Source organism: Molossus molossus, unplaced genomic scaffold (genome assembly GCF_014108415.1).
Source record: "Molossus molossus isolate mMolMol1 unplaced genomic scaffold, mMolMol1.p scaffold_m16_p_7, whole genome shotgun sequence".
NCBI classification, from domain to species: domain Eukaryota; kingdom Metazoa; phylum Chordata; class Mammalia; order Chiroptera; family Molossidae; genus Molossus; species Molossus molossus.
Genome location: NW_023425401.1, coordinates 33,865,059 through 33,883,527, shown reverse-complemented (window position 1 = coordinate 33,883,527; position 18,469 = coordinate 33,865,059). Strand labels below are relative to the sequence as shown.

Below are 18,469 nucleotides of genomic sequence, written 5' to 3'. Positions count from 1 at the left end.
TCAATCTTGCTCATAGTAGATTTTGCCATTTTGAAAAATCTGTGAGTTTACACAGATACACATTATACTTTCCATTCCATTGAGTTCTTGGTAGAAATTAGAGCAGTTTTCAATGAGTGGATCTCCTGGGTTTTCCACTGGGGAGAGTAATAGAAACACTACCAAAAATTTCCCTCTTGTCATTACATTTTCATCTACGAGAAAGAAAATCAGTTTCTTGACTTCGGAAGTTCTTTCCCTGTGCCATAAATGTGGTTCTAGAGGTTTGTACCTCTCATCTTTCAAGTCTGATCTGCCATTGCAGAAGATCCAGCTGAGCTGATCATAAAGGTTCAGGCTAGAAATTTTCTCCCTCATGGTAGTTGTCTTTTCCTCATATTGTCTTGGAAAGTGAAGATTTGCTACCTGGCCTTTTTTGTAAGCTTTGGCCACCCCCTTGCTCTCAGACTCAGGATCAAACCGCAACACAACAAACCATAAAAATTCCTTTACAAAATCTAAGTTCTTTGTTTGGTTTGGATGGCATTTATTTGTTACAAGAATGTACCAATTGTAGTATGAATAATCCAGTGACTCTTGGTTTTCTGAGAAGTTTAACTAGCTTTTTTTCTTCACTCTCCTTTTTATTTGCCTTCATCTCATATTCTTCAGCCTCTCTTCTAGATTCTGCTAGTGACTTTAGTGTTTCAAAAAGTGCTTGGAAATCCTAGAAGAAAATGTAGGAACAAAAATTTCCAACATCAGATTCCAAAATGGCTGCATAGTGAATGGAAGCTACACAGACCGTCACCTAGGACCAAACTGGAATTACAATGAAAACACAGACAAATCGACGGGAAAAAGCAACAGAAAAGTAGCTTGCAAGGATCACATAACCAGGGACACTGACTCGATTATGGTAGGATTGCGGAGGCGCGATAGGGGGGCTGGGAGCCCACAGACAGCAGTGGCCTTAGCTGTCAGCAGCGCCCTCGGGTTACACTCCCAAGCGGCTCCACAGCGCAGAGCCAGGACAGAGGCTAAAATAGCCACAGCCACTCACCTTGGGCTCCGGCAGAGGGAGGGCAGACTGGACTGGAACTGTGTGGAGACTTGGGATTTGGAGCGAGCTCAGAACTTTTGCTGAGTTGCAGCCACGCAGGATGGTGGCCATCTTGCTCCTTCCCAGGGCTCTGGAGAGAGGCAGTGGCCCCTTCCTTGGAGATTCAACCCACCTGGTGGGCCACTGAAATGCAAATTAAGGCTCACTAATAATCAGCATCTACCCCACCTTAGAGAAATCCCCTTACACTGATAACCTGAGGGAGTTTTTCATTCAACTGACAACCCAAAACTCTTCAAGTAACCACTACTAATAGCCTCCAGGCAAAAAGCTAAAGGTATAACTGTACCATCCCTGGGCTAGCAATTCTAACCAGGAAAGTAAGACTTGACAGTGGTGCTTAATGTGGGTCCTCTCTCGCTCATCTAAACCCAGGAGAGGGAGCCACAAACAGCAGAACACCAATACCCACAGGGAAAACTTGGCAGGCTCAAAAGCCCACTGTGATAGCCAAAATGGTGAAATACAGAAACAAAAGCCAAATGAAAGAACAAGAGACCTCCATCAAAGATGAGATAAATGTGGAGCAGTTAGGCAAGTTAACAGAGCTAGAATTCAGAGCCATGATCTTGAGGAAGCTCAACAGCATGAGTAAGAACATGGAGATGTCGAAAATCAACCAATTAGAAATTAAAAACCAGCAAGAAGAAATCAAGAACCACATATCAGAAATAAAGAACATGTTGGAAGGTCTAAACAGCAGAGTAGAGGAAGCTTAGGACTGGATCAGTGAATTAGAAGACAGGGTGGAAAAAATCAACCAATCAGAAAACCAGAAGGAAAAAACAATTAAAAAACAGGAAGACAGCTTAAGAGAACTGTGGGACAACTGGAAATGTAATAATATTCACATCATAGGAGTCCCCAAAGAGTAAAAAAATGAGCTAGGGTTAGAGAATATATTCAAAGAAATAGTGACAGAAAACTTCCATAATTTGGTGAAGGAAGAAGGTATTCAAGTTCAAGAAGCACAGAGAGCCACAAGTAAGAAGAACCCAAACAGGCCCACACCAAGACACATAGTAATTGAAATGCCAAAAATTAAAGACAAAGAGAGAATCCTAAAAGCAGCAAGAGATAAGCAACAGGTTACCTACAAAGGAACCCCCATAAGGCTCTCAGCTGACTTCTCACAAAAAACACAACAAGCCAGGAAGGAATGCCATGAAGTAATTAAGGTCATGAAAAACAAGGATCTGAATCCAAGACTACTCCATCGAGCAAGGCTATCATTCAAAATAGAAGGTCAAATAAAGAGCTTCCCAGACAAAAAACGGCTAAGGGAATACATTAACACCAAACCAGCACTGCAAGAAATGTTGAAAGAACTGCTATAATTAGTAGAAGAAATAGGAAGAAAAGTAGAACCAAACTAACAAAAATGGCAATAAATAAGTACTTATCAATAATCACTTTAAATGTAAATGGACTGAATGATCCAATAAAAAGACACAGAGTAGCTGATTGGATAAGAAAGCATGACTCATCTATTTGTTGTTTACAAGAGACCGACCTCACAAGAAAAGACTCACATAAGTTGAAAGTGAAGAGATGGAAAAAAATCTTCCAAGCAAATGGAAAGCAAAAAAAAAAAAAAGCTGGGGTAGCAATACTCATATCTGATAAAATAGATTTCAAAATGAAGGTCATAACTAGAGACAAAGAAGGCCACTACATAACATTGAAAAGCTCTATCCAATAGGAAGATATAACATTGATAAACGTATGTGCACTTAATATAGGACCACCAAAATATGTTAAAAATCTTCTGGAGGACTTCCAAGGAGAAATCGACAGCAATACAATCATAACAGGGGACTTCAACACCCCATTGTCACACTGGATAGATCCTCTAGACAAAAAATTAGCAAGGAAACAGAGGCTCTAAATGAAGCACTAGACCAAATGGATTTAATAGATATCTACAGAGAATTACACCCCAAAAATACAGAATTCACATTCTTCTCAAGTGCACATGGGACATTCTCCAAGATAGACCACATGATAGGACAGAAACTAAATCTCTACAAGTTCAAGGAGATTGAAATCATATCAAGCATCTTCTCAGATCACAATGGCATGAAACTAGAAATCAATTGCAACAAGAACATGCAAAGACATTTGAACACAAGGAGGCTAAATAGCATGTTATTACACAATGAATGTGTTACTGAGGAAATCAAAGAAGAAATTAAAAACTTCCTGGAAACCAATGAAAAGGAACACACAACAGCACAAAATCTATGGGATGCAGCAAAAGCAGTTCTGAGAGGGAAGTTCATAGCACTACAGGCCTACCTCAAGAAACAAGAAAAATTTCTAATTGACTGTCTAACCTCACAACTTAAAGAATTAGAAAGCAAACAAAAAGAAAATGCCAGAGCAAGTAGAAGGAAAAAAATAGTAAAGATCAGAGCAGAAATAAATGACATAGAGACCAAAAAAACAATTCAAAGGATCAATGAAACAAAGAGCTGGTTTTTTGAAAAGATGAACAAGACTGATGGACCCTTAGCTAGACTCACCAAGAAACAAAGAGAGAGAACCCAAATCCACAAAATCAGAAAGGAAAGAGGAGAATTAACAACCTACACAAGAGAAATACAAAAGATCGTTAACAGCTACTATGAACAACTATATGGCAACAAATTCGACAATCTAAGCAAAATGGACAAATTTCTACAAACACACAGTCTCCCAAAACTGGACCGGGAAGAGATAGAAAACTGAAACAGACCAATAACCAGTAAGGAAATTGAAGAGGTAATCAAGACTCTCCCAGCAAACAAAAGCCCAGGCCCAGATGGCTTCACCGGGGAGTTTTACCGAACATTCAAAAAACAACTAACACCCATTCTCCTCAAACTATTTCAAAAAATTCAAGAAGAAGGAAGACTTCCAAACTTGTTCTATGAGGCCTGCATAATTCTCATTCCAAAACCAGACAAAGACACTACAAAGAAAGAGAACTACAGGCCAATATCCCTGATGAACATAGATGCCAAAATCCTGAACAAAATACTAGCAAATCAGATCCAGCAATACCTCAAAAAAATTATTCACCATGACCAAGTGGGATTCATTCCAGGGATGCAAGGCTGGTACAATATTCTCAAATCAATAAATGTGATACACCACATAAACAAAATGAAGAATAAAAACCACACAATCATATTAATAGACGCTGAAAAAGCATTCGACAAAATCCACCATCTATTTCTGATAAAAACATTCAGCAATGTGGGAATAGAGGGATCATATCTTGACATAATAAAGGCCATATATGAAAGACCTACAGCCAACATCATACTCAATGGACAGAAACTAAAAACATTTCCATTAAGAACAGGGATGCCCAGTTTCACTATTCTTATTTAATATTGTACTGGAAGTCTTAGCCACAGCAGTCAGACATGAAGAAAAAATAAAAGGGATCCAAATTGGAAAGGAGGAAGTGAAACTCATTATTTGCAGATGACATATTATACATAGAAAACCCTAAAGACTCCATCAAAAATCTACTAGACTTAATAAATGCATTTGTCAAAGTAGAAGGATACAAATTAAACGTCAAGAAATTGAAGGCATTCTTATACACCAATGATGAACTCACAGAAAGAGAAACTGGAAAAACAATCCCATTTACCACTGTGGCAAAAACATTAAGATACCTGGGAATAAACTTAACCAAAGAAGTAAAGGACCTATTCACAGAAAACCACAGGATATTGAAAAAAGAAATAGAGGAAGATATAAAAAAGTGGAAACACATACCTTGTTCATGGATTGGAAGAATTAACATCATTAAAATGTCCATACTACCCAAAGCAATCTATAGATTCAATCCAATCCCCATCAAAATACCAACGACATACTTCACAGAACTAGAACAAATAATTCAAAAGTTCATATGGAATAAAAAAAAATCCCGAGTAGCCACAGCAATCTTGAATAAGAAGGACAAAGCAGGTGGGATCACAATACCAGATATCAGGTTATACTACAATGTGACTGTAATCAAAACAGCCTGGGACTGGCACAAGAACAGGCATAGAGACCAATGGAACAGAATAGAAAACCCAGAAATGGACCTAAGGCAATATGCTCAATTAGTATTTGACAAAGGTGGCAAGAGCATACAGTAGAATAAAGAAAGCCTCTTTAATAAATGGTGTTGGGAAAATTGGACAGCTACATGCAAAAAAAAAAAAAAAATGAAACTAGACCATCAACTTGCTTCATACACAGAAATAAACTCAAAATGGATAAAAGACTTAAATGTGACCCATGAATCGATAAAAATTCTAGAAGAAAATGTAGGCAACAAAATTTCGGACATCATACGTACCAGAACTTTTACTGATACATCACCTAAGGCAATAGAAACAAAGGAGAAAAGGAACACATGGGACTACATCAAACTCAAAAACTTCTGCACAGCAAAAGAAACAACCATCAAGATGGAAAGGGAACCCACTGTATGGGAGAACATCATTGCCAATGATACATCAGATAAGGGTTTAATTTCTAAAGTATATAGAGTACTCATACAACTCAACAAAAGAAAGATAAAGAACCCAATTAAAAAATGGGCAGAGGAGCTGAATAGACACCTCTCCAAACAGGACATACAAATGGCCAAGAGACATATGAAGAAATGCTCAACATCACTAATCATCAGAGAGATGCAAATTAAAACCACTATGAGGTATCACCTCACACCTGTCAGAATGGCCGCCATCAACAAATCATCAAACAAGTGTTGGCGAGGGTGTGGAGAAAAGGGGACTCTAGTACACTGCTGGTGGAAATGAAGACTGGTGCAGCCACTATGGAAAACACTATGGTGCTACCTCAAAAAATTTAAAATTCAATTGCCATTTGACCCAGTGATCCCACTTCTAGCAATATACCCTAAGAAGCCTGAAACACCAATCAGAAAAAATATATGTACCCTCATGTTTGTAGCAGCACTATTTACAATAGCTAAGATCTGCAAACAGCCCAAATGTCCATCAGTAGACGAATGGATAAAAAATTGGTGGTACATATACACAATGGAGTACTATGCAGCTGTAAGAAGAAAGATCTCTCTTATTTTGAGACGACATAAAGGGACCTGGAAAGTATTATCCTAAGTGAAACAAGCCAAGTAGAGAAAGACAAATACCACATGATCTCACTCATTTGTGCAATATAATGAACATAACCGTCTGAGGAATAGGGTAGACCCAGAGACGTGGAAGTAGGGTGCAGACTGACAACCTTCATAAGAGGAGGTGGAGGTGGGAGGGAAGAGATAAACCACAGAACTTATATGCATGTACGCATAACCAATGGACATGGACATCAAAGCTGGGGACGGGATGGGGGTAGAATGGGGAGGAGGGTGTCAATGGGGGAAAAAAGAAGAAACATCTGTAACAAAAATAAATTAATAAAACAAAACAAAACAAAAATGCTTTGAATTCCACATCCTGTTGCTTGGCATTGGTCGGGATATTTCTAGAGGTAGGCCCATCTCTCAATCTCAGTGAATGTTCATTGTTTTTTTTCCATGTTCCAGTTGAACAGTTTTGCATATTGATGTAGAAACACTTTTCTTTACACACTGTGTTTTGGGATAATCTACTTCAATGACAAATCTGTCAGATGGTGTATTTTTCTGCAGTAAGACTTCCACAAGCCTTGGCTCCAGAATGCACTTGTTGGCTTCATTTATCTCATTGTCTTCAAAATACTTTTTGATCATTTGGTTGAAGTTATCAATGAAGGCATTTTTACTGGTGACTTTCACACCCACAATTTCTCCATGGGGTTTGTCCAGGACTCCAAAATGGATGGTGCCATTGGTGCGTGAATTCATACAAGCAGATGCAAATCGGAAGACTTCATTGCTAAATTTAATCTGAATGTCCTTTTCTCTGGCTGTTTGTGTTTATGATGGCTTTGAACTCACTCATGAATTGGGTCTGTGAGACTGAGTGGCCCTGTTTCAGGTTGTAGAAGATAATGTTCTATGTAGTGTATGGCTACTATGGAACTGATCAAAGTATATGGCATGCGAGTCAACTGCTCAGTTTTCACCTTATTCTTTCTTCTGTCTTTAGTGGTTACTACTTCACTTAATGCATTTTATTTTATAAGAATTGATACTTGTTCTTTGGTATCTCTGGATAATATTGATTGTTCCTCTTCTTTTTTTTTGTCTTTTGTGGCTTTTTTTGGTGTTCTTTTTTGGAGGGTTTTGTATGCTCTAATTGTTCAGAATCCTCTCTGTGATTTTCGAGGGAAACTATTATTCAATCTGTCGTACGTACGTTTTATTAAAGCTGCTGGACCCCGTGGTAGCCCCATGTCTCTCAGGTCCTTTTCAGTTAATTCCTGCAGGACTAATCCTGTCACTTCTTCATTGGACAGAATCTGCCCATATTTCTCATCAATGTTAAGGTCTTTGGTTACCCATTGTTTCACATGCTCTTTGTTCCAGTCTTTAATCCTTTCAGGTAGATTTACTTGTTCACTCATGTTACAGCTGCAACTTTCTTCCTTGGAAACATAATACAATAAGTTTGTTAGTAGACACTTATTATTGAAGTCACAGAGTAAATTATGTATATACGTTCAACATTCATATAAAGAACATATATAAAGTTGTGTTCAAGGTTGATTCTTAACAGTACTTGGTACTTATTTTAACTGTTTTATAGTTCCAATTACAGCATCCTTGTTTCCTAGATGATTACAACTGTGATTATGAAATAAGCAGTACCTGCTAAGTAGGGTGGCATACCTCTTTATGCTTATAATAATTTTCCTTCTTAAGCTTAACTTGGTGAAAGTTATTTATTTATTTATTTTTATTTATTTATCTTTTTAATCCTCACCCGAGGACACTTTTCCACATCTTTTTCAGACAGAGTGAGAGGGAGAGAGAGAGAGAGAAACACTGATGTGAAAGGGAACACATCGAGTGGTTGCCACCCACACGACCCAACCAGGGGCGGGGACAGACTGCAACCGAGGTATGTGCCCTTAGCGGGAACTGAACCCGGGTCTCTCTGGACCGCAGGCCGATGCTCTAACCGCTGAGCCAAACTGGCCAGGGCTAAAGTTTTTTATTTTTTATACATCAAAACCAGAATCTTAAGTAATACAGAAATTGGTTCCCATAGCTGAATACTGCAAATAAACTTTAAAATACTAAACTGGATATGTGGAGGTGGGTCGGAGAATAGGAAACTTCATCTGCAGCTAGGAAACTGGCCATTTTTGTTAAACAGTAACAAAGCAGTTGGTTGACTCATCACCCATTGTCGTTAGGAACTCATGCTGTTAGGCCACCAGGACTGGAGCTTTGAGGGATGTGGTAGGAAGATGTTGCATAATGGATTTGGTAGGCTAAGTCTTGTGGCCCTTAGAGGTACTACAGAGTTAGCTGTAGTCACAGTGGTGTGTTCTGCCTCAAATTAATTAGATTAAGATAATGCTATGAGTTTTTAATTTGCTAAAAACCATTTTAGCCTAACTTATTGATATGAGACTAATGAAGGTCCTACAATTATATACTTTTTGATGACTTTTGATGAATTATATACTTTTTGATGAATTTTGATGAATCATATAATTTTATGAATTGCAAGAGCTGAATATCCTGGATCAGGGTTTCTCAACCTTGGTTCACATTCGTACCACTGGGACTCCACATTCTGAGACTGATTTAATTGGTTGGGGAAGTGGAGTGGAGTTCAGGCATTAGTACCTTTAAATATTTGTTTTGAATGTTCTACTGTACTGATAACTTTGAAAACAGTTCTCAAAATGTTGTCTTTTAGATCAGCAGCATCAACATCACTTGGAGGCTTGCTAGAAATGTAAAATTTCAGGCCTCAATCCAAATCTACTGAATCAGAATAAAAAAGATGAATCAATAATGTTTAAATAAGGAAAAATAGGAAATTAAAGCTAGTAAAGCATAAATAGGTTGAAAGAATTAAGGATCATACGAAACAAAATATTAAATTATAAAAAGAGAAAATACAAACATTAAAAAAACCTTAACGTGTTTTCTGGTGGTGGTGGTGGTGGTGTTAATCCTCACTCCAGGATATTTTTTCATTGATTTTAGATAGAGCGGAAGGGAGGGAGGAGGGAAGGAGGAAGGGAGAGAGACAGAGAGAGAGTGGGAGAAAGAGAGAAAGGGAAACATGGATATGAGAGAGACACATTGTTTTGTTGCCTCCCACATGACCCAGATGAGGACCAGGAATTGACTTGCAACCCAGGTACATGCCCTTGACTGAGGATTGAACCCACGACCCTTCGGTCCACTGGCCAACACTCTAAGCACTGAGCCAAACTGGCCAGGGCAAGATTTTTAATTTTTTAAATGAAAGATTTAAGGGACTAGGTTCTTAAAAATATAGTGCATAACAAGTCACAATGCCTAGCCAAACTGAAAATTTGACCCATCTGTGTTTGGGTTTGTTTGCAAAATCTTCCTGGTAAGATCTCCTTGAGGTTAAATGTGAAGGATGAGCTAAACTGAAGCCTCGGTCTGCAGCCCTATGACTGGCCAGAGAAGAAGCCCATGCTAGTTATTAATGGTGTGATTACCACGAGCATTCCAAAACCCTTACTCTGTCTGTAGGTGCAACGACTGGGCATTGATGCTTCTACTTGCTTTGATGAAACTTTTCTTGGTGTCTAAGTGACTTCAAACTTCTTAGTCACTCTGACTTCAGACTGCAGGACACTCCTAGCCCTGAGCAAATTAACTGAAGTTTGAGCAACTGGAATAATGAACAGTATAAACATATTTCAGATGATCAATCCTGTAGACGACAGAGGTCTTAGAGGTTCCACAAGAATTAGTACACTTATTGTAGCCAGAGATAAGTATTATTTTACCTTCATTTGTGTTATTTGTTCATTAATTCAACAAAATGCTTATTAAGTACCTATTATGTACCAAATATTTATTGAACACCTATTATACAAAATATTTATTGAGTACCTATTAGGCATGATGTGCAAGAAAAATAGTGGTACTTAAAAGAGATGTAAGTTTCTTTCATAGTACTGATAGTCCAATGGAGGAAAAAAATTTTGTTTTAATCCTCACCTGAGGAACTTTATCTATTTATCATCAGATAGAGTGGGAGGGAGGGAGAGAGAGAAACATTGATGTGAGAGAGACACATCAACTGGTTGCCTCCCACACGACCTGACCAGGGCCAGGGACAAAGCACAACTGAGGTACATGCCCTTGACCAGAATCGAACCCGGGACTCATTGGTTCATGGGCCGATGCTCTAACCACTGAGAAAAACTGAACAGGGAGAGGAAAAAAAAATTTAAAAAGATATACACACACTCAAAATGTTTATCACAAATGAAAAATTGTGATAAGTGTTTTGTGTAAGAAACAATAAGGGGCAGAGGGCTGGGACCTAAGAGGAGGAGGGGAGCACTACTAGGAGGAGGGGGAGGGCCCTGGACAGGTTAAGTGAAAGGAGGGCTACTAGAGTGAGGTGGGAGGCAGGTGGAGGGGGAAGTCTAGGGGACAGAGTTAAAGGGATAGGAATAGTACACTGGTAGACTACCAAAGGTCTGTGTAGGGCAGTGCTTTTTAACTTTTTTAAATCTCATGACACACATAAACTGTTCACTAAAATTCTGTGGCACACCAAAAAAATACTATATTTCTGTTGATCTGACAAAACAAATTAGTTATAATTTGGTCCAGTCATACGGATGGCTATTGGGCTATTGTTGTGTTGTCATTTTTTTTGTTTGACAGTCTAAGAGAATAGAAGTCAGTGCCCCAGGCATTGCAAATATTAAAAATTCTAGTGGCACCCTGGTTGCAAATCCCTGATTCAGTGGGTCCAAGGAGTATCGGTGTGGTGGTGCTCCAACAGCAGGCAGCATCTGCTCCTGGACCCAGAGCCAGGTACTGGTCCTGCCCAAGAGAACTCCGGGAAGAGGCCACTACAGCCAGTAGATGCCTCCTTGAATCTGGGATCCTGGGAGGCTCATCCCTGACCCTCCTGTCTTCTCTGCAGTGGCCCTAACTGTTAACTCAGGTAAGGCTGATGGGAGGGGCTCTGTCGCACCTGTGTACAAGCACTGCATGGAGCCAGTGCTGTAAGCAGTTCTTAGTAAACATGATCCTAACAAAGATTTTTTTTTTTTTTTTTTAATAGAGTGGGAGGGAGAGAGGGAAGAAGAGAGAAAAACATCGATGTGACAGAGACACATTGAGTGGTCGCTACCCACACGACCCCAATCAGAGCCGGGGACAAACTGCAACTGAGGTATGTGCCCTTAGCGGGAACTGAACCCCGGTCTTTCTGGTCCATGGGCTGACGCTCTAACCACTGAGCCAAACTGGCCAGGGCGAAATATTATTTTTGAAGTCACTTGGAGAAAAGGCAGAATAAAAAATGACTTTTATATTATTTTAAACTTCAGTCTTAAAATATTTCATACTTTGAGAATTTGCTGAATATTTGCTTTTTATGCATTTTAACCAATTTTGACCTCCACTCTATAGACAGCTGAAGGGAAGAGACACTCATGCCCTCAGACACTATTCCTGTCATAATTTTTGGAGGCTCAATAGTCAGGTAGATGATCATTTCCATACATTAGACTTTCACCCTCTTGACTGCCTCTTGTCTAATGATCTAGACCTCCACCCATCTCCACTCTCATGGTCACACTATTGACCTTATCATAATTGTTATGAGTTGAATTGTGAACCTCCGAAATTCATGTGTTAAAATCCTAACCTCAGAACCTCAGAATGTGAGCTTGTTTGGAGGTGGAGTGCTTGCAGAGGCAACTAGTTTACCTGGGGTCATTAGAGTGGGCCCTGATTCAATGTGACTGCTATCTTTAGAAGAAGGAAAAATCTGGACACAGAAGTACATGCATAGGGATAACACCACCTGAAGATAAAGGCAGAGATGAGGGTGGTGCCCCTATAAACTGTGGAATGCCAGAGATTGCCAACAAACCACCAGAATCTAGGGGAGATGCTTGGACCACATTCTTCCTCAGAGCCCTCAGAAGGAACCAGTTCCGCGATCTTGAAGACACCCAGCCTCCAGAACTGGGAAAACAGTATCTTTAAGCCACTCAGTTTGTGGTACTTGGTTACAGCAGCCCTAGGAAACTAATAGGATCACCGTTATCTACAAGCCCTCCATCATCTCATATTCAGACAGTTCACCACCACCTGCCCCTCAGACTCACTACCATTAGGGCTCAAACTTGAATATTTCTTTAACACCAAGACCTTTAATCCATTGATCCTGTTACTTTCTCACTTTCCTCACCCTATCATGTCCTCACCCCACTGCCACTGACTCTGTGTCCAACACAGCAGCCAACATTATCCTGTTTAAATTCACATGTAATCATCACTGTTCTCAAGACCCTCCAATGACTTCTCATGTCACCCAGAGTAAAAGCCAAAGTCCTTACATAAAATCCTACATGATATGTCCATTCCACTTAAAAAATTTTTTTTCTTTATTGATTTTGGAGAGAGAGGAAGGAAGAGGGAGAGAAATAGAAACATCGATGATAGAGAATATTGATCGGCTGCCTCCTGCATGCCCCCCACTGGGGATTTGGCCCACAACTGGGCATGTGTCCAGACTGGAAATGGAGTCAGCAACCTCTTGGTGCATGGGTCGATGCTCAACCACTGAGTCACACCAGTCGGGCCCACTCCAGTGTTTAAAAAAAAAAACACGTTTATTTATTTATTTATTTATTTATTTATTTATTTATTTATTTATTTATTTATTGTTAGTGAGAGAGAGGAAGGGAGAGAGAGATCAACATCGATGTGTGAGAGAGAGACATTAATCAGCTGCCTCCTGGGGATCGCCCTCAACTGGGGATCGAGCCCACAACCCAGGCATGTGCCCTGACCTGAATGGATCCAGGACCTCTCAGTCTTTGGGACAATGCTCAATCCACTGAGCCACACCAGCCAGGCTCCAGTTTTTTTTTTACCTTCATCACCTCCACCTACTCCATTCGCTCCACTCTAGCCAGCCAGGTTGACTTGCCCTAACACGCCAGGCATGCTGCTGCATCAGGTCTGTGTAGCAGCCATGCCTTTGCTGGGAGTGCTGTTTCTCCAGACACAGAGCTCACTCTCACTCACTTCAGCCCTTTGTTCAAATTCAGTAAGGCCTTTCTGGGCTGCCCTTCTGAAATTTCAGTCCTTCCTCTAGCACTTTCCATCACGCCACCCTGCTACTGCTTTTCTTTTTTTTAAATCCTCACCAGAAGATATTGTTTCCATTGATTTTTAGAGAGAGTAGAAGGGAGGAAGGAGGGGGAGAGAGAGAGATCTCACTGTGAGAAAGACACATTGATCAGTTGCTTCCAGCACTTGTCCTGACTGGGGTTGGGGATCAAACCTACCACCTAGGTACTTGCCCTTGTTCTGACTTTGAAACTACAACTCTTCAGGTGCAGAGGCCAATGCTCTAACCAATGAACACCACAGGCCAGGGCTCTTTTTTTAAAAGAATTTACATACTGTATTTTACTTAATCATCTCTCTCATTCTCTGTGTCAGCAACTTGGATGTAACGTCCACGAGAGCAGACATTTTTGTCCACCGCCCACCTTTGCCATGTTAGCACTATCTATGGAATAAAGGACTTGGGAAATTTCTTTTTTCCTACCTTTACCAATTTCACCCACCCCGGTCCCCTGCCTTTGATCACCAATCTGTTCTTTATCTTTTTTAAGATTCCACATATAAGTGAAATCATACAATATTTGTCCTTCCGTGTCTGACTTATTTCACTTAGTGTAATGCCTTCCAGGTCTATCCATGTTGTTGCAAATTGCTAGATTTCTTTCTTTCTGTTTTTTATCCTCACCCGAGGACATTTTTGCATTCATGTTCAGATAGAGTGAGAGGGAGAGAGGGAAGAAGAGAGAGAGAGAAACATCTATGTGAGAGAGACACATTGACTGGCTGCCACCCACATGACCCCAACCGGGGCCGGGGGAAAAACTGCAACTGAGGTACGTGCCCTTAGTGGGAACAAAACCCGGGTCTCTCTGGACTGTGGACCAATGCTCTAACCGCTGAGCCAAACTGGCCAGGGCTAGATTTCTTTGTTTCTTATGATTGAATAATACTCCATTGTATGTATACACCGCATTTTCTTTATCCATTCATTCCTCAGCGGACACTTAGATTGTTTCCGTGTCTTGGCTATTGTAAATAATGCCGCAGTGAACATAGGGGTGCAGATATCTTTTTGAGATAGTGTTTTTGTTTTCTTTGGATAAATACTCAGAAGTGAAATATCTGGGTCATATGGTGGTTCTATTTTTAATTTTTGAGGAACCTCCCTACTGTTTTCCAATGGTGGCTGCACGAATTCACATTCCCACCAACAGTGCCTAAGGGTTCCCTATTCTCTATATTCTCACCAATACTTGTTATTTCTGTCTTTTTGATAATAGCCATTCTCACAGGTGTGAGGTGAGATCTCATTGTAGTTTTGAAATTTCTTCATTTTGTCATCCTTTGAGCCAGATCCAAGTCCAACTTCCAAGTTAGATGGTTACAATGAGCAAGAAAGGAGTTGAATTTCTTTTTAAAAGAAAAGTTAGTACACATATGTTTTTCCTCCACAGGTGCATTATGGCAACCTGAGCCCCAGTTTCTAGACACTTCTTATTAGCGTTTGCTGTCTCACTTACATCCCTGAAGGAGCACATTTCTCATTCAGGGTTTTCTATCCTAAGTGCTCAGTGAGCCGGGCCTCCAGGGGCCTCAGCGTCACCCTCTGCTATGTTAATTGCACTTGCTACTCTGGGCAAATGGACTCTCCTCTGGAGATGGTCTTATCACTGTACAGAGTTATTCTGTTCATATCTGAGGCAGTATCTTATCTTAGCCAGAGTACTCCAGCATTCTACAAGAAGTTGCACATGAAGGATTTCCTGCTTATTGGCCACTACATGCCCAGAGACAGCGTGTGTGTGTGTGTGGAGAGAGAGAGAGATGAGGATGGTAGAAGGGCTTGCCGGAAGGGCTTGCCTTTGTGCCCTTACAGGGAGACAGCTTCCTCGTTTTCTCCTTTATTATTAGAGTTCTGTGGGGACCCACCAGGGAGATGGAAGCACTTGTCTCAGAAAGGGTGAATGATGTCTGTCCTGCCCAAACTGGTCTTTTCACCTTGTCTTACAGATCCCCCAATGTTCAAAGATGAAGACCTTTTATAACATCAAAACATTTCTCAGCTGCCCATTCGTATGATGGAAGCTGAGAAGATACAAATTGGTTTGAAGTTACTATATATTTGGTAATGCTTTCACATGAATTTTTCACTCTGTCAGTTATGAGCATATTATACGATCTAAGATCCATATTTAGTGAAGTCATGTATTTAATTCAAAGTGGCAATGATTTGGGCGAGAAGGTTTTAATAATGCTTTGACATAATTCCTTGGCATAATCAGCATCTTCAACCTAGTTTAAGGTGATGACTTGTTCATATTTATATAGAACTGTAGTCTACTTCACTGTCCTGAGGTTCAGGAAGTCTTTTTGTGAAATCACCTGATTGGATTTACATCCTGAAGTGTTGGCGTATTGTTTAAGCACAGGGGGCCTTTATATCTGTCAAGAAGCTCCTTAGTGTAAATAAAGCGGAAGTAGTTGTGATCAGGAAAATAACATCAAGTTTAAATTGTCTGCTTTCAGCCAACCTGTTTCCCATTCATGGTGCAGGGTAATTGCACCAGAACCAGAGTTGTCTTGGTTGTTGTTTCTGTTCTGCTTCTTGAAATGGGTGAAGGTGTTGCTCTGGTTGGAGCTGGGGAGAAGACCTCCACCTTATCTCCTTTATTCTGTTCTGGGAACATTCTGAACCCCAGAGTTTTCCTTATGGACTTAATTCCAGAATCTATTTCCTAGGGACTTATATTTTCTCAGTGAGGGGAGGGGGGTGATCAGGAAGTGTCAAACCAGCAGGGCAAGCACCTGCCCTGTCTCTAGGAGGCTGGGCCTCAGCAGCCCACAGATGTTCTTACCTCCAGGAAGAAATTCTTGCAATCTTGGCTGGAGACCTGCGGGCCCACGTCCTGTTTGCAACCCTCAGCAACAAAACTGTAAAGCAAGTTAGTTTCATTTTACAAAGTGCTCATGAAAATTATGTATGTCTTTGCATACTTTCTGTGTGAGCTAGTTATGAAGGAAATCCTTAAGTAAAATAATTAAACTTTGGAGTGTTTCATCTTTAACTAGATATAAACTTCTGATATCATCTTGCGTTACAGAGGGCAGTGTTTGGTATAACTGCACTTGGCTACAATTTTCTGCACAGTTTGGTATGTTTCAATTCCTGATCTTCTGATGTATATTTCACTTAGCTCTTCAGCCTCATCCCCCGAGCCTTCCACCTCCAGGAACACCCTGCACCATGCTTGTGGGAAGGTTTCTTTGTAAAAGAATTCTGCAGTCAGTAAGTTACATACAGCAATATGTATATGCAAACAATGAGATGTTCATTCCTTTTGGAATCGTTTTCTTAGAAATAGCTTATATACACTTGAACGTATGTCCATTTCCATAGTTCAGATTAGATTTTAGAAGGAGTTTTAAAAGATAACTTTTAAAGAAAGTTGATGAAACATATCTTTAATGATTAGAAATTTACCAGGGCTTCACTGAAAACTTCCTCTTTTTGTATCAACAACTTGATATAATTATTCAAGAGTTTCTTTGATCAGGAGCTGTTAGATTAGTTGCCTTTTCTGAGTTTGCAAGTCATGTTCAGGAAACTGTCTACCAGGAAGTAGAGATGTAGGCAGAACAGAACTAGTCCTTTTCCAGTTTTACTGGAGAACATATTTGTTGACAATCTGTTACATCAAAAAATTATGTCACAGAAAATTAAAATGGAATTGATTGGACTCAGGAACTGTTTATGAGACACATTTTTCTCCAAACTTTCTACTACAAAAAATTTTAAACATGTAGGTTTGAAAGAATAGTGAAAGGAACACCCTTCACCTAGCACATCTCTTCTATATTTACATATCTTTAATAAAATAAATGAGCAACCACAAAAATGTTGCAGGCATCCTTTCTTTCTTTCTCTTCTTCCACATTCCATGTTCAATGTGGAACAAATCCTATAGGTTTTATCTTCAAATCATGCCCAGCATCTGACCACCAGCCACCACCTCACTGCTGCTACCTGGTCTAAGCCCCCATTTTCTCTTCCTGGGTTACAGGAGTAGCACCCTCACAGGTTTCCCTCTTGCTGTTATTGATCCCTTTCGGGAATTCTCCAAATAGCAGCCTGAGTGAGCCTGTTCAAATGTAAATAACATGCCAATATTCTGTTCAGTCCTTCCCATTGGCTTTGCATTTGGATCCGAGTGAATCCAAGCTCAATATGAACTACACGGCCTTACATGACCTGGCACCCGGTCACCCCATCTTACTTTTATTTCTCTCTTTAAATCTGGTTCTGCTGCCTGATTTCCTTGCTGCTCCTCGCAGGGACTGCGTGCTCTGCTTCTCCACTGGCTGTCCTTGGATACCTGCACGGCTCCAGGCTGGCTACACTTCCCTCAGGTCTTTTATCAGATGTCACCTTCTCACTGAGGCACTGCTTGGCCAGCCTACAGAAAACTGCATCTTATCGCCCAACATTTCCTCTTCCTCTCCGGCTTAAAAAAAATTCTCCCTGGGACTAATCACAATTAAACATTCCATACATTTTTACCTATTTATTTTCTCCTGGCCTGTGTGGCTCAGTTGATTGAGCATCATCCTTATTTATTTTCTGTGCCACCCATTATTCTGTGCACTTCATGAGAACAAGAACTTTTGTGCATGTTGTTAACTATTTCACAGTGCCTAGTGCATAGTAGCTTTTAACACAATTTGTTGGAAGAATAACATGTTTTCTTAGAGTAGTTAAAAATAATGAATGTTTGAATACCCTTGGGTCAAAGGACTGGCATACTTATTTCATTTGACTTAAATTCCAGACAGAAATCTGGAGAAATAGCTCCTGTACTACCTGTTAGTCCAGAACTAACTCTAACTTCAATCATCTGGTAACAAAGAATGAAAAGGAAGTTTTATTAAGAGGAAAGGAAAATTAATAGACATTCTCCTGCAGTCCTTCTAGGTACCCCCGTTTCATAATACCCTATGTCGAATTTCTGCTCTGTGCAAAATGAGGCCATTGCTCACACGGGGTTTTCCCCAGAGGTGGTCCTTTGCGACTCCAGGTCCTGGGTGTCAGAGTCTCATCACTTCGGCTGTTTTCATTGGCTGCCTCTGCTGGGGAACTG

At 40.2% G+C, this 18,469-nt stretch overlaps 1 pseudogene; it reads right to left on the bottom strand.

Moving 5' to 3' along the window:
• LOC118620375 lies at positions 1-17,758 on the bottom strand (annotated as a pseudogene).
• Between the last annotated feature and the right edge of the window lie 711 nt (positions 17,759-18,469).